The sequence below is a fragment of the Marmota monax genome, unplaced genomic scaffold (genome assembly GCF_021218885.2).
Source record: "Marmota monax isolate L192 unplaced genomic scaffold, Marmota_monax_Labrador192_F-V1.1 WCK01_AAM20220418_F8-fsc00141, whole genome shotgun sequence".
Taxonomy (NCBI): Eukaryota; Metazoa; Chordata; class Mammalia; order Rodentia; family Sciuridae; genus Marmota; species Marmota monax.
The window spans coordinates 673,846-690,984 of NW_026692981.1; the positions used below are offsets into that span (position 1 = coordinate 673,846).

Below are 17,139 nucleotides of genomic sequence, written 5' to 3' on the forward strand. Positions count from 1 at the left end.
ATGAGGAATCCCTGTCATTTGCAACGACACAGATGGACCTCCAGGTCACAGAGAGTCAAAGGTGGGATCTGAAAGGCGCAAGGGAGCAGAGCGTAGGATGGAGGTTTCCAGAACTGGGGGCGGGTGGGGTGGAGGAGGGAGTGGGAGGTGTGGTCAGAGGACCCAAACTTCAGCCAGCCTCGGGAATAAGCTCGGGAGCTCTCGGGTGCAGCACGGAGGCCGAAGACGGGCGAGACGGACTTTGTCCACTACCCACGGAAGCTGGAGCAGTGCCGTCTCATCAGCGGGACCGGTCATCCCTCGGTTAGGCGTAGGGCAAAGCTGCAGGCGGTGCACCCTGAACCCGCAGGCTCGCTCGTCAGTTACATAGTGAGCGCACGTGTCCAGCACCCAACCTCAGCCCGAGAGGAGAGGAGAGGAGAGGAGGGGTCGCGTGGAGCTGCGGTCCCCACGCCCGCCCTGGAGCCGTGCGCCGCCCTCGGACCCCAGGTGGGCGGGCGCGCCTTTCCCGCGATCCTCGGGGTGGCAGGTACCAGGTCTCCCTCCTTGGGGACCCAGAGGGCCGGCCGGCTCCAGCTTGGGCCGTCTCCAGTCGGTCTCGGTGGAGTCTGAGCTCGCGGGACGGCCTTGACGGTCGCGGGGGGATAGCAGGGATAGCAGGGCGTGGACCACCGCGTCTTCTCCCAGATAAACCGAGGCGCCCGGGATCCCGGGAGCCGGGGGATTAGCTCAAATGGTAGAGCGCTCGCTTAGCATGCGAGAGGTAGCGGGATCGACGCCCGCATCCTCCACTTGGCTCCGGGGAAAGTTTTGGTCAATTTTGGACAATTCTTCGCATAATGCCAGCAGGGTTCCCGCGAACGTGCTCTAACTGCGAAACAGGCGACCCTCCACCCACCTGTTACCAGGGAACCCTGGGACCGCGGGGCGGTACCTGGGTGCAGCACTTACCTGCTCTCTGCCGTCAACGCCAGGGGTTTCCCACCGCCCTTTCTCCTTTCCTAGAAGACCACACGAGCCCCAGCCCTGCCCTGGACCTTGGCTAGGGGCACTGAGTTCCCTGTCCTTAAGCCACCCTCCAGGGAGGACAAAAGGGACCGTGCTGAGCGGCGGCGGGGTCGCTGGCCGCATTCCGCAGCTTTTCTATTTGTACCTGGGTTCCCCAGATGACAGAGTTCTCTATCTTCTGAAAACAACAAGGAAACATCAAAAAGGTGGACGCAGTGGTCATTTGGACGCTTAGAACACACCAATGAAGGAACAGCAGCAGAAATAAGAAATACCTGGGGAAATGCAATGTGTTTTTTTTTTGTTTTTTTGTTTTTTTGTTTTTTTTTTATTCTGCTGTGGGTTAAAGTGTTTTTGGTGATTAAAAGCAGAAGTTGTAATATTGTCTGAAGGAGATTAATTGTATCTAGATGTACTACATAGATAACACAGGGGTCAGGTAAAGGGGTTAAATGGTGATGAAGTTTCTGTATCCAACCTAAATGGCAAGATGTTTATTTTAAGAATACTTAGACGTTTTACCCACATATGGCAGGTCCGAGACCCCTCACAACGTTAAAATAAGCCTAAAAAAAAAAGCAGGAAGAGAAACATAGAAGAATAAAAATAAAGGAACAAACTAATAAATTATTACATAGTAGGTCTACATACGAATTTGTTAGTAGTAGCGTTAAATGTAAATGATCTAAATGCGACCATTAAAAACCAGAGAAGCCAGGTGCTATGTTGCTGAGCCCCTGGGGAGGCTGAGGGAGCAAGTTCAAAATCAGCCTCAGCAATTTAGTCAGGCCCTAAACAACTTAGCCAAACTCTGTCTCAAAAGAACAGAAATAAAAAGGGCTGGAACTGGGACTGAGGCTCAGTGGTTAAGGTCCCCTGGGTTCAATCCCTGGCACAAAAAGGAAAAGAAAAGAAAAAAAAAGCAGAGGGAATTTTGGGAGGTCTGAGATTGAATTAGACCCCGAGGGACAGGTGACTTGTGTCACAAGCAGGACAAGAATGGCAAAGGTCGCGTGCCCTTGGCTTTGGCCCCCGGTGGCTGGTGACCTGTGGGGAGGCAGGAACTCCGTGACAGTGGAGACTCCTTCAGCTGCAGCATTGGCTGACATGATGTGACTATCTTTAAAGGCTGGAGATTGGTAAAGCAGTGGAGATAGGAGAATGGGATACTTTGTGAACTGCCCGCTGGCCTGCCTTCTTGGTGCAGCCTGCAGCATCTCATCATTTGAACGTTCTGAGTTCCAACCTCAGAAAGGGTGGGTGCTTCCCACACCCCCTCCCCACCATAAAAAAAAGACTATAAAATGCGGAGTAAAAGCAGCACCTCCCCCCCCCAAAAAAAAGCCCACGACCAAGGATTTCAAGTGAAGCAGAAGTCAGTTCCCAGTGGTTTGATAGAATGAGTAGTGAAGACACTTACTTTACACCCAAAACCCACAAGTGTTTGGTTGGTTCACTTCTCCACCTGCAGGCAAATTCCCCTCCAACTAAGTGCTTTGAAGGTCACCCTACCACAGTTAGGAGGACATATTTGCTGCTGTTCTGGGTGCAAAGACTCAAGAGTAAATAAAATACAAACACGTGTGCCCTCATAGATCTACATCCTAAATTGGGAAGAAACAGATGAGAAACAAATTAAGTGCATAGCAACCTGGGTGACCTGTCTGCTGTGGGGGAGTCATTAGCCAGCAAGGGGTCAGGAGAATCAGGGAAGCTGTCACCTGAAGAGAGCACTCAGTCTCCTCCTTCTCCAGTGGTTTTCAGTTTCCTGACACGGTCATTAAGAGTAAGTTTTGCCTACCAGGGCCACTGGGGGTGTGAGACCTTTGGTTGGACTAATGGAGCTTGGGGCAGAGTCAGGACAACATGATCACTGCTCTGCTGTCCTTCTCCCTGGAAAAGCTGGCTTCTCATCTGAGCTTGTATCCTAGGTCACTTTTATTTAGGGGAAGAGAATCTGTAGATTGAGCTTAGAATCCAGAATTCTCTTCCTGGAAGGAACAGCCTTCCTCTGAAGTTTTATATTGTCTCTGGGTGAGTAAAGAGCCCTCAGTTGGCTAGAGTGCTCTTTGGGAAAACCAGGGACCCCCAACAAAGAATGTCATCATCTCTGTGTGCCAGGGCCTCAGGCCAGGGAGGAGTGCCCAGAAAATCAGGATGGGAAAGCAGAGACTCTGCGGTCTACACTGGAGAGGAACAAACTGTACCTGTGTTGTTTTCACATCCACCATCCCAATGCACCAGAGCACTTCCATATCAACCTTAGGAAAGAAGAAAGAAAATATGTCCTCGTCAGGATGGCAACAGCCTTTCCCGTTATTTTAGAACCAATTCACACAAGTAAGAGTGCTTCTACTCAACATTTTACTGAAGGTTACAGCCAGGACAACTGGGCGATAAGCTGACACTAAAAACATCCAAGTTGGAATGCAAGAAGCAGTATATCTCTTTTGCTGTTGATATGACTGTGTATATAGAAAATACTTAGGAATCTACTTTAAAAGATTTGACGTAACAAAGGAGTCCATCAAGATTACAAGACACAAAGGACTGAGGGTATAGCTCAGTTGGTAGAGTGTTTGCCTTACATGCACCAGGTTCTGGGTTCAATCCCCAGAAACACACACACAAAAAGATGATGAGATACAAAATCAATATAAAATATCGATTGCATTACTATACACTAGCAATGAGCCATGCAGAAGTAAAGTTAAAATAGTTTTTTTAATTCTTTATTCAAGAGAATGCCATACTTTGGAAACATTAAGGAAAAAAATCACATAGAAGTTTTGTCCTTACAACTACTTATAATCATTAAAAGAAATTGAACAAGACCTAAAAATTTGAAAAGATATGCCCAAGTTCAGTATTCTCCAAATTTATCTATTCATTAATGCAAGCCATATCAAAACCTCAGATGGCTTTCTTTTTTAAAGAAATTGCCAAGCTGATCTCAGCATTTATGAATAACTGCAAGAACTCAGAGTAGCCAAAACCATCCTCAAGAGGCAAAACACAATTGGTGAACTAATATTTCCAGACTTAACACTTATAGTAAAGAAACAGTCATCAAGAGTGTATGGTACTAGCATCAGAATAGATAATATTGAGAATCCAGACATAACCCTCAGACTTACAGCCACGTGATTTGAAATGGGTGCCAAGGCAATTCAATTAGGAAATAGTGGTGTTTTCAACAAATGGCACAGAGGTGATTAGAAATCCACACACAAAAGAGTGAAGCTGATCCCCCTCCTCATACTATATTCAAAAATTAATTCAAAGTTGATCATAGACCCAAGGGTAAGAGCTAAAACTATAAAGCTTTAAGAAAACAGGACCAAGTCTACTGGGAAGTCAAATGTTTGGTCATGTTTGCTGTTGTTTTTCTTTTTTAACTTTGTGCTAGTCAGCTTATTCGCTGTGACCAAAAGAACCTGACAAGAACAATTAGAGAAGAAAAAGTTTACTTTGGGGCCCACAGTTTCAGAGTTCTCATTCCACAGAGGGCTGACTCCATTCCTGGGGAGCCTGAAATGGGGCAGAGCATCACGGTGGAAGAGTGTGGTGGAACAGAGTGACTCGGGACATCACAGGAGGAAGCAGAGAGAGACACTAAGCTCAGCTCACAAAATAGATACCAAAGGCACACCCCCAATGACCCACCTCCATTAATTATACCCCACCTACCTACAGTCACCACTCAGTTAATCCCTATCAGGGGATTAATGCACTGATTGCGTTACAGCTCCCATAACCCAATCATTACACCTCTAAACCTTGCATTGTCTCACAGATGAGTTTTTATGTTATTGTTATCTAACATGGTTTGTTTGTTATCTAAACCACAACAACCATAACCTCGGAGTCAGAAATAAACCTAGTCATCCTGATTTACTTGTCAATGGTTGATTTAGGCATGGGCACACAAATGTGACCAACCAGAGGACAGGGAAAATCTCAGAAAATTCAAGGAAGATTTTCTTCAATTACATTAAGCCACACAAAGGGAAACAGAGCTATTTCTATGGACTTTGCCTTGAGATTGTGAGACTGTAGAGAAAGCAGCTGGAGTTTGAGGGCTGTATGTTGAGGATAGAATCAGTGAATTCACCACTCCTATAGCTTTCCTTCCCTGGGTAATATTTGTTGAGTGCAACTATGAATCTCACTTACTGTTAAAAGGCTGGTAACTGTCTATATTCTGTATGTGTCTGCAAAAACCAAACAATTTAATAAATAGTAATTTTGTAAATATTAATTCCAAGTGGTTCTCATAATTTGAATTTAGAAAAATTTCAAAACCAGTCATTTTGATGCTGTAGAAATTATGGATTTGAGATGCACCATTCTACTATAGACCAGCGTCGAGGCAGAAATTCCCATCACTTAAGAGGCCTCTCTTCCATCTCAGCCTCAGTGACTTCAACCTTTGTAAAGAAATCAAAAGGTGTCAGAAGCAAGGTGCAGAGGCAGAATGTCCCCTTGCCCAACCTGCCAGTTTTATTTATATCAATAGGTTACATTAGGTCACTGGCATTATTGATACATTACTGTTTATTGTATCATTAAGGTTGTTTATTCTGCAGTTAAAGTCTACAGTTATAATATGCAATGTTAGGAGCTTTGTGTAGTTCTCAAGATTAAATCTACTGTTTGAAGTTACTGTTAGGTGGGCAGGTCCAGGAGCAGCAGAGCTTGGTGAAACATTGTAGTTATGGAGCAAGCAAGTTCCTTTATTCCCAGGAGCTGTGCGCCTGAGATCAAGGTCCAGCTAACAAGATTCCAGCACAGAGCCTCCTTGTGGAGAGCGTTGCTACAGCAGCTAGGCATCCTGTGTCTGCACAGAAACTTTCCCAGCAGCTAGGCATCCTGTACTTTTGTACAGACACTTTCCCAGCCACAAGCATGCCACAGCCATGAAGTCATCAGAGACCCCAATCCCAAACACAGAACCCTTACAAACCTTCCCCTGACTTTTAATGAATGGGGCATGCACACAGAGCCACTCTAAGTCTCAGGGTTGCATTCAGAGAAATGAAACCAATCACCATACATTGTAGTCTACTGCCCATCTGACCTAAATATGCCACATGGATGGAGGCAGCATGGATCTCACGGCCCTGAGAAGTCCACTTGGAGCATGAAACGCTCTCTTTCCTTTATGCCTGCATACAATGTATTTCTCAGCCTTCATCCACTTGTGCAGACTTTTAAACATATGTAGCACTAAGTAATAAGCACCCTACCCCCAAGGAGCTTATTGAGGAAGATTGCAAAGAAATGGGAATTCTCTGTAAACGACACAAAGCAGAGGTGTGCCTGGATGTCTGGGAGTGCTGGGAGGGAAACAACTCAGAAACCAGGGAAACTGGGAGAGGGATGCTGTCTCCCAGAAGCTGGCTTTGGATCCATCAAAGCAACTGGACAAGCAAGCAATAGGTGAGGGGACCAGTGTTCTGCATGGGGTGATCCCTGAAGACCTGCATGTCTAGAGTCAAGTATGGAAAGTGAAAAGAGGAAATCGAAATGCAGAATGGGCCAGAGGCAGGCCTGGGTTGCTCTGAGAGGCACGAGGTAGCCTGCCCATCCAAGGACAGCTCTGAAGAAACAAGCTGATACACAGTTTAGGAAGCCCCCCTCAAGAGCAAGTGTGGCTGGGGAAGAGTTAGACACCTCACAAAATGCGGAAGGATGAAAAGCCCAGGTTTTACTCCTGTGTGTTTATCCCTGTGGCTCATGCGGCTCCCGGATGGGGATTTCCTTCTGGACTCTCAGCTCCTTCAGCATAGACTCCTCCCAGGACACCAAACCACACAGTGTATGCTGGCACGTTTCAGGCACACGGGGGCAACATGAGCTTGCTCCTCCTTTCTGTTGTTTGCACTGTCTGTTATCTCAGCACTTGTTACTCTTAAAGGAATATAAAATCTCAGGTGGCCTGTTCTGATGGAAGCCCTGCCTTTATTTGCACCTGACTCTAAGCAACTGAGCTAAGGAGGTCTCTCCTTAGGTAGTTAAAGGTCAGTATCTCAATCACCCAGGGAAGTTTTCTCAAATTCGTTTTGGAAAAAGTTATGATTCCTGGATTCATCCTAAGGGGGAGTTCAAGTCCATCATCTGCTTCAGCGGTTCCTGAGGAAGGGTTTCCATGACCCCCTCAGAGAAACTGACGCAAAACGAAATCACCTCCCCTTTCTCTCCACCTGCTCTCAAGGTAGACAGAAGTCGCGCTCCCGGGCCTCTCTGTGGTGGCTTCTAGTGTCTTCGACACCTTTGCCCCATAGCAAGAATCTTATTCCCCCCAAATGCACTCGTTTTTTCACCAAAACAGGGAAGCCGCTCTCATATTTCTAACTGAAAAGGACTAGATAAGAACGGTCAATTACAATCCTCGGGCTTACTTTTCATTTCTTAAGAAATAAGTGAGTCTGTTGACACCTCACGCACAAAAACCCCTCAACTTTAAAGTCCTTGCTCATGGTCTTGGGTTGCGAGAGGGTCCCCGGCGCTCCTCCTACTGCTCCTACCCAGGTTGACACATTCTGGTCCACAGAAAAAAGTCTCTTCACCACGTGCGGAGCTTACCCCAGGCTGATCGCCCGAGGTGCAGAGACGGCGGTTCCTCCGGATTCCCTTACGAATCGCGTTGGCCGGGAGTAACCAGGTCCGCAGCCCGCGACGTCCGCAGTCCCAGGGACTCGGTAGTGAAACGCACAGCAGATTCGTTTGCAATCGTTGCCTAGAGGAGTCCAGCCCACGGCCGTGCTCATCACCGACGGCCAGGCCCTCCGCCAGGCCGCTTCGCCAACACGCTGCGGTTCCCGGGCTTTGGGCACGACTCGCCCCTCGCCAGTCCCTCTCTCAGCTGGCCTGCCTCTCCACCCCACGTCTGAAGTTTCACCCTCTCTCTCATCTTCCCTCACGGTGCTCCCTCGGCTCCGCTCCAACACCGGCTGGAAGTGCCCTTCGGACGGGAAGCTGGAGGCCTCGGAGTTGAACTGTGGACGAAGCCCTGAGCAGCGACGGAAAGCGACAGCGACATGATGGCGGAGCAAACTTCCCCATGCCGTCCTTGTGGTTTTAAAACCCGCACCCGAAAGGTGGGGGGGGGGGGAGCGACAGGAAAGAAAACCCCGGGAAATCTTGAGCTTGTCGCCCTCACAAAGCGCCGAAAGACCCTACAATCGTGGCCACGGAGAACCTCGCTCGCTACCCACCTGTGAGTCACTCCTCGGTGACAGCAACGCGAGCCTGGAACTCCGCGCCAGCTCAGCGCGGGAGCCGAACTTGCCTTGGGACCAGGCGGGCGCCTGCTGTTTCGGAAGCTCCGCGGAACCTGCACTTTGCTAACTCCTTCTCCTCCTCTCGGTCTCCCGGTGACACCTTCCGCGGGAGAACGCCGTCAGAGGGATCCTTCCTTGCTAGCCCCCTTGCCGACTTGGGTGACTCACTCCAGCGATCATCCCTCTCCACGAGTAAGTCCCCTAGAAGGCGAGAATGTGAGAATTTTGAAGTAGTTTTAAGTCAAGAAAAGAAGAACCTCCAGCCCCAACGCCAAGACCCTGCGGCTGCTGCAAGGCCCGGTCCCCGCAGTCACGACCGCGGGTTTGGGTGCGGCCAGACCTGCATAGTCGGCGACCCGAAAGAACCCTGACCTCGGCCTCCGGGAGAAGGACGGGGGCGCTGGCGACGTTAAGGGCCGGTGGAGAGGCCAGAGCCCTGTTCTGGACGCAACCCGGCGCCCGCTGAGGTGCTGGGCGGGGAGGGGCGGTGAAGGACCCCTCTCCGAGTCCCTCGCTTTTCCCCTCTGTGTGACTAACAATCGCCCTGAGACCTTCTTATTCTGCCATTCGGAGCAAAGAAGTGGGTGCAACCCCAGGATTCTGCAAGTGCCTAAGATCAAGAAGCGAACCTCAAACTTAACGCAATGAACACGGAGTCAGCCGAGCCCTGCGCGCCTCCCAGCACCACGGTAAAAAGGGGGCGTCCCTGCTGGTTCCACGACTGACGAGCAAGCGCAGGACGTGCGATCCACCTCTTTAGTTTATCGTTGTGCTCCTCAACATTCTTATTTGTAAAACTAGACTGTTGTTCCCGATTCGCTAATGAACCTCTCAGAGCTGAAGTTCCCTAGCCATAGTAGCTTGATCCCGTTGGGAAGAAAAAGGACAAATTGAGGGGTGAACTTGCAAAAGCCCTAGGACTCACAACACAGAGAGCGCACCAACCATACATTACAACGTACGTTGTTACAACGACACGTTCAAACACCAGCCTGGTCAAACCCAAATCTGATCTAATATCTCTGAACAGATGTACCCATTCGATGACTTACTGTCCAGGTATTGAGCCAGGAATTCAGCCCGCGGGTAATCTCACCAGGTCCTGCTGAGAAGGGTCTTACAAACTCCACCCTAAAACTATTCCATGAATAACTCCACCCCCAAAACTTTTAGAGCATGTCCTTTTTTTTAGGAGGACTACAGAGATCATAGAGGTGGGCTCTTTTTGACTCAAGTTTAATGAACTCAACTTAGTAGGAACAATTTGTTTCCCTGGTCTTTTCTTTTGCAGGTGGGAAGGTCCTACAAAATGTTGATTCTGATCCATGCCTATGGGCATTTACAGACATTTCCACTCCATGGTCATGTGATTAATTAGCACAGAATGAGTTTCTCAGTCTGATTATGTCTAAAAAGTATTAAATTCAGCAACCTGATTTCCTCTGAAATAACTGCTAAATTCAACTATCTGAAACTGATCTATTTGTTCCATGTTCTGGAATTAAGGGAAGTAATAGGTCATAAGAGGTCTCAGTCCCTAATGAAAAAATCACCACAAAGACACCACGTGGAAGACAGGGAATCCAACAGCACCTATGAATGATCGATACACTGTGGATAGAGGAGGTTGTCCTAACTATGAAAGATTAGTTCAGTATCGGAAAGTCAATCATTCCTAATGCATCAGAATATCAGGCCACCATTCATTCATTTTTTTTTGGCATCTACTGTGCTCTTTAAGATTGTGGGAGGGAGAAAACATGTTTTTTTCTCACTACTTCTATACTGGGAGTGGGGAGGAAAAAAATGAATGAATGAATACATGACATATACATTTGAGATGCACACAAAATAAGATGTGTGGCCAGTAAGCACATTAGATATTCAACAACATGAATCAGTAGGGAAATGCAAATTAAATTCAAATACAAACAATACTGCACATGAACTAGAATGGTTACAGTTAAAATGACTGATAACATCAAGAGCTCCAAGCATGGGAAGAGATTGGACATCTCACACTTTGATGGTGGTAATGTAAATTGGAGCAACCAGTTTGGGGAAAATACCTGATACTTTATTATCAAGTTTAGCATATCCTTTTATACAATCCAACAATGACCTTTTCACCCAATTGAAACAAAATCATATGCCCACAAAAGCCCTCTACATGGATTTTCATGGCAGCTTCTTTCACAGTAGCTAAGTGTCTATCAGCAGGTAGATGAACACTGATTTTCTGTCATACTCTACAAGGGAATGGTAGGCAGTTTTAAGAAGAACATACACTGGTATATGCAACAATATGAATAAATGTGTCACACACTGAGTGACAAAAACAGACGCAAAATAGTGCAAACTGCATCAAATTCAAGAACAAACCAAACTCAGTGACATTGACAGACATTCTACAGGCAGGTAGGTGTGTGGCAAAAGTGAGTGGGGAGTTGAACAGCAAGAGCCCAGAGGAAACACTCTGAGATGATGACTTTTGGGGGTTGAATTGTGTCCTTCCAAAGGACATGTTTAACTCCCAACCCAGCACCTCAGAAATAGGATCATCATAAAGACTTAATATGAAGCCTCTCTTAGAGTGGGCTCAAAGTAAAATGGCTGGTGTCCTCATAAAAAAGGGGAAACTCTGATACAGACACAAATCAAGCAAAGAGGAAGGGGATGTGAGGACCCAGGAAGGAGACAGGGTGGCAGGGGTGACATACCTAAGCAATGGAACCCAAGACCCTTGGGAAACACCAGGAACCAGAAAACCTGAGGCGGGATTCTCCCTTAGAGTTGCCAGAGAGAGCCCAGCCCTGCAGAAACCTTGGTCTCCGGCTCCCAACCTCCAGAACCAGGACAGTAAGTGTCTTTTTAGCCCTTGGGCTTGGGATCTTTACTATGCCAGCCCTAGGAAACCGACAGAACGGAAATACCTCTAAATTCAAGGATCTGATGTTCAATAGATAGGCACCACATTCCAGATTCAGGAGGAAGTGGGTAAGAAATGATATCGGTTCCCCTAGACGCAGAAAAAAATAATAGATACAAAAGACATTTGAGCTTATTTCCATATATGGGGTATGGCTTGGGGAAAAGTGCTCCTGGTGCCATCAAGAGAGCATTTGGAGTCACTGTGCTAACTAGGGGCCCTATTCTCCTTCACCTCAGCGGGAGAAAGAAACCGAGTGAGAACTAAGCTCCCCGACGTCTGTCCTGGGTCTCCCTTTGCCGCTTTCAGTCATTACCTCCTAGCTCTGCTGCTGTCAGGGGCGCCGTCCGGGCTCGCCTGCTGGGAAAGCTTTCGGACGGTCTCAGCAGCCGGGAAGGAGAAGCCGGGCTCGGAAGGAGATCGTGTCCTGGCTGCAGAAACAGCCGGCGGAGGCCGGGCGCCAGGGGGATTAGCTCAAGCGGTAGAGCGCTCGCTTAGCATGCGAGAGGCAGCGGGATCGACGCCCGCATCCTCCAGCTTTTGTCCCCTCACTCCACAGTCCCTCTGTCCTTGGTGCTTGGTAAACACCTTCACCAGATTTGCCTCTAGCTCGGTGCCGCCCTGAACAGGACTCTTTTTGAGAAATTAGAGAGGAAAATCATATGTAACATACAAAAACAAAATAGGAAAAGATTAGTAAATCATGCCTTACACTCACAGGTTTGTAATGTTTGAAAGCATCAGCTACAAGTTAAAAAATATATATTTTTGTGAGAAAACCAAATGTTAAGCCTTTGGGTGAGGAAACAGCCTGGGAGTTGTGTGAGGGGGCACAAGGGTCTGGATGTGCCCACCTTTTGATTTTATTCACTTTGACAAACCATGTTCAGCTTAGAATGCTCAAGAGGGCGTTTGATCTTTGCACAACTGGCTGCAGGGGCTTTGCCATCTGTCCTTGACCCTACTGTCAAGATTGCCTTTCTTCCATTCTTTTCTCCTTTTCGTCACTTCTATTCTTTTGATTCCTTTCAGCTCTGCCTATGTTGACTACAATAGAAAAATATTTTTATCGATTACATGTGCCCCATATCCCATATTCTTAGGATATGCATTCCTCATAAACTGGGACCATGAAGGAAGGCCCTCCTGATGGTGCCCCAAACCATCTGCAGTTTTAGGAAGCACGGTGGCTAATATCTGCACCCATAAACCACTCTGAAAGGAAGAATGGGGCTGGACCACAGTAGTTGTTCTCCCTACAGATCATGGGCCTCATGCATGCCTGGTGCTGAGAAATGCTTCAGGAACAAATCTACAGACTGAGATTAAAATTCTCAAGTGTTCTCTTCCTGGTCTCCTCCAAGTTTCTCCATCATACCCAGAGTCCTAGAGCAGGAAAGTGAGTTTAGCCTCAAGAATGTGTGCTCTAGAAAATGTAGGAGTTCTCCACCACTGACAGCCACCCAGAGGCTTGGATCAACAACAAAAAAGATAGGGGCAAGGAGTTCAACATGTTTAAATGAGATACTTGGGTCAGAGCTAAAGGCTGTGATACACACGACTCTATGGTCAAATGGGTTGATTCCATGTCCACAATTAGAGAGAAATATGGAAGGGTTTTTGCCTATTGAATTTGGGCAGGGGAAGAGAGGGTAACCTTTCTTTCAGGTAAAGGAAACTGCTATTTCAGACTCAATGTCCCCACACCTACCCAGAGCTAGGATGAGAGTGACAGCAGTGTTCTCATTCTCGAACTTTCCTTACAGTCATTCTTCAGTCCAACTTAGGCAAGGCCTGCACTCTCACTTAGACCCAATAACCTTTAAAATTTTCCCAGCCACAAAGTAGTTATCTCTCTGTAGAAGAAAAACTGGATCCTTATCTTTCATGCTGCACAAAAATCAACTTAAAATAGACCACAGACCTAGGAATTAGATCAGAAACTATGCAAGTCCTAGAAGAAAATGTGGGGTCAACGCTCCAGAATAGGCACAGCATAGAAACAAGCAACCCCTTTCTCAACAGGACTTGAAACTCAGGAAATAATGCCAAGAGTTCATAAAGGGGATGAGTAAAATAAAAAAAAAAAAAGTTTCTGCACAGCAAAGGAAACAATTAGGAATGTGAAGTGAGAATCTACAGAATGGGAAGTATCTCTTCTAGCTACTCTTCTGACAGAGGATTCATGTCTAGAATATACTAAGAACTAAGTTTTTTAACTTCAAACCAAAAATCAATTATGCAATTACTAAATGGGCAAATGAATTAAACAGACACTTCACAAAAGAAGAAATACCAATGGCCAACAAATACATGAAAAAATGTTCAACATCGTTAGCAATCGGGAATGCAAATCAAAACTACACTGAGATTTCACCTCAATCAGTCAGAATGGCAGTCATCAAGAATACAAATAGTAATAAATGCTGGAGAGGATGTGGAAAAAAAGGAAACCTTTAAGACTGTTGGTAGGATCATAAGTTAGTACAACCACTATGGAAATCAGAATGGAGGTTCCTCAAAAGACTAAGCATGGAACCACCATATGATCAGCTATACCACTCCTCAGTATTTTTCCTGGAGAATCAAAGTCATCTCACTATAGTGATACATGCATATCCCTGTTTATAGCAGCATAATTCACAATAACCAAACTTTGGAAACAGCCTAGGTGTCCATCAACATATGACTGGATAAAGAAAATAAGGTATATATTGTGTAATGGAGTTTTATCCAGCCATAAAGAAAAATAAAATCATGTCATTTGCAGAAAAAAAAATTTAAAGAACTTGTGTACATTATGTTAAGCAAAATAAGGCAAACTCAGAAGGTCAAGAATAGTGTTCTACTGTCAAGTATAACTAATTAGAACAAATTTAAAAATTAAAATTAAAAAAAAGAGTCGTATTTTTTTTTCATATGCAGAAGCTGGAAAGGAAAAGGTGAGCGTGGATCTCATGAAAATTGAAGGGAGATCAGTAGAGGAACAGGACCAAGGGTGGGAGGGAATGAGGGAGTGGGGAAATGCCGGGATGGTAGTGGCCGGGTTACATTGTTACATTGAGCGCCTGTATGAATATGTGACATCAAACTCCATAATCATGTCCAACTATAATGCAATGTACCAGGAAAAGAAAGGCGGGGTTCAAAAACAAGCAACAACAACAACAAGCCCTCTCCCAGCCGCTGGTCTTCCCGGCTCCGGTGCGGGTCTGTGTCTCTGGGACGTCGAGGGGCGCCTGACTTCAGAAACTCAGGCTTCTGGAGAAGGCAGGGGAGGGATCTGCGTCCCGCCCGCGAGGTGGCGCGGGCGGCTGAGGAGGGTCTGAGGAAAGAGGCCGCTGCACCACTGCCCACGGCCGCCGGTGGCCCTTCCCGCAAGGGAGGGATGAGAGAATGGCATGAACTACTCCGAATGACACCGAACATTAACATTTGTCAAAACCCGTAGACACTCTAAGTGACAGCCTCACCCCGGAGCAGCCCCAGGCAGCGCCTCCACCAGTGGAACGGAGGTCAGGAAGGTGACACTGTACCCCCTGATCTGCCTTGGGGATCCCTCTTACTTGACGCTCGGGGCTAGCGGGGCTCCGCCCCAGGCAGTGACTTTGTGCTCAGCCTCACCCTGTCTGGGGACCTACGCGAATCCCCGCTGCCGGGAACTGGGAAAGTGGCCCGCTTGTGCCGCGCGCTCCGGCCGGCGGCTGGGCAGCGGGGGATTAGCTCAAGCGGTAGAGCGCTCGCTTAGCATGCGGGAGGTGGCAGGATCGACGCCTGCATCCTCCAGGCCTTTTCCTCCGCACACCTTTACCTCCCGGGGTAGCGGGGAACGCAACGCGCTGGAGGTAGAGAGTCCAGCATTCATCAGCCTCTAGGTTTGACCCCCAGCGCAGAGCGCACGCACACACCTATATCCTATAGATGACAGAGTTTCTATAGGATGAAAGAATTGGCATGAATTCCTACTTTGTATGATATCTAACATTTGTCAATACCCATAGAATGTACAGCACAGAGAGAAACTTAATGTTATTTCATGCATTAACATGAGTCCATTTATTATTTAAAATGTAACAAATATTGCACTGGGAAACAGTAAGGGTGATGTGGCTTGTGGGAACTCTATACTTTCTGCTTGATTTTTCTTTAAACCTAAAACTGATTTAAAAATAAAATCTATTAAAGTAATAATGATGTATTCTTTTTCTCTTACTATTTTCAAAATACAATGTGTATTTTACACTTACGGCTCACTTCATTTCATCTGAGCTACATTCCAAGCACTTTAGAGCCACATGCTACCAGGTCGAGTAGGACCACCTTGTGTAGTTCTTTTCTCCTGATTTTGACTACAGCTACTACCTGAATTCTAGAGGACCTCCTCTCCTGAGTTCCAACCTTCATCCCTGAATCCCTCACTGATAATGTTTACTTGCACACTGCATGAGTATTTCAGGACTAACAGAACATGATAATAACCTAATAATTTATCTTCCCAAACCTCTGTAGTTGAAGAATATCCACTTGGGAGAAAGGCACCAACCAGTATCCATGAAATTCTCCAAGTCAGAAAACATCTGTAGTTTTTTTTCCACAACAAAGCCTAATGATTCTACTCATATCTAAATTAGGAACATTAGCTTCTTTATATTTCCCCCCTTCAATAACCCAAGCCAATTTTGTTCCAGGGCCTTTGCATAATTATTGCCTCTTCTTAGAAGGCTCAGGAGTCTTCAACGTACGTACCTGAGTACCTGATTTTTCACATTTTTTAGATTTCTCTCAAGATGATTTCCTTAAATCATATCAAATGTTTCACTTCCATTATATCTGGAATTATTAGCTGTTTTATTTTTAGTGTTGTCTCCTTACACAGAAATGTGAGGCTACTGTCTGTCTTGACCATGGCTGAATTGTCCAGCATGGCAGGTGATATAGCTAAAGCCAGCCTGTATTAAATGTGTTGCAGGAATGAGTGAGTTTAATTTGCTCTGTAAATTTGTTCAGCATCTTTGCCAGGCTTGTGATAATGCTCTAACTCTTCCCTTGACTTTTAAACTTGACTCATCTCTAATCATCTCTTGCACAGGCACCACTGTTGTCTTCCCCCCCCCCTTAATTGTAGATGGACACAATACCTTTATTTTATTTATTTTTATATGGTGCTGAGGATCAAACCCAGTGCCTCACATATGCTAGGCAAGCGCTCTACCACTGAGCCACAACTCCAACCCCACCACTATTGTCTCTTAAAATGCAAATCCAGTATAACATCATTCAGTGGCAACACTGTGCTTACAAGAGAATGCTCAGAGCCCCTCAGCTTCCAAAATGTGATTCACCGGCTGTTCACTCCCTATGGGTTCATTTCTCTGGGACCTTGAACTTGCCTAAATCCTCTTTTCTAAGTTAGCAGTTTAGCTCCTCATCCCATAAAATGAAATTGCAATAGTTGCCTTGAAAATGATCAAAAGGAATGGGGTGAAGAGAGACAAACATCGTTTTATATTTGCTGATTATAACAAGGTGCAACCTCAAGTAATTACTGCCAAAGATTTGGCTTCTGGGAGAAAAATATGAAAAAGTCAGGTGTCCAGCTGCCTGACTCAGACTCAGTCAATATTTGCTAAAGCCACAAGTGTGCTCACACATGCCACTAAGAACACAAAGGACAGTGCTGCTTATTCCTTGGTTACATTATTTAATTTTACCTTTATTTTTCATTTTGAGGCTTAAGGGCTTAGGAACATTTCCTTCCATCATTATTCTGGGTTCCTTTCCCTACACACAGTGCACCCCTGATCCCTACTCCCTGACCACACAGGTCTGTGATCTCCCAGGCAGGAGTTGCTATGTGCCCAGCTCTGGGCCTCTCTCCTGGAAGGACCTGACATTGGGTCTGCCCCAGTTGAGCTG

At 46.4% G+C, this 17,139-nt stretch overlaps 2 non-coding genes across 2 annotated transcripts; both read left to right on the forward strand.

Moving 5' to 3' along the window:
* The first annotated feature begins 718 nt into the window (after positions 1–718).
* Trnaa-agc (transfer RNA alanine (anticodon AGC)) lies at positions 719–791 on the forward strand. Its single transcript has one exon. It is a non-coding gene; the product is annotated as a tRNA-Ala (tRNA).
* A 10,895-nt stretch (positions 792–11,686) lies between these two features.
* Trnaa-agc (transfer RNA alanine (anticodon AGC)) lies at positions 11,687–11,759 on the forward strand. Its single transcript has one exon. It is a non-coding gene; the product is annotated as a tRNA-Ala (tRNA).
* Positions 11,760–17,139: the final 5,380 nt, after the last annotated feature.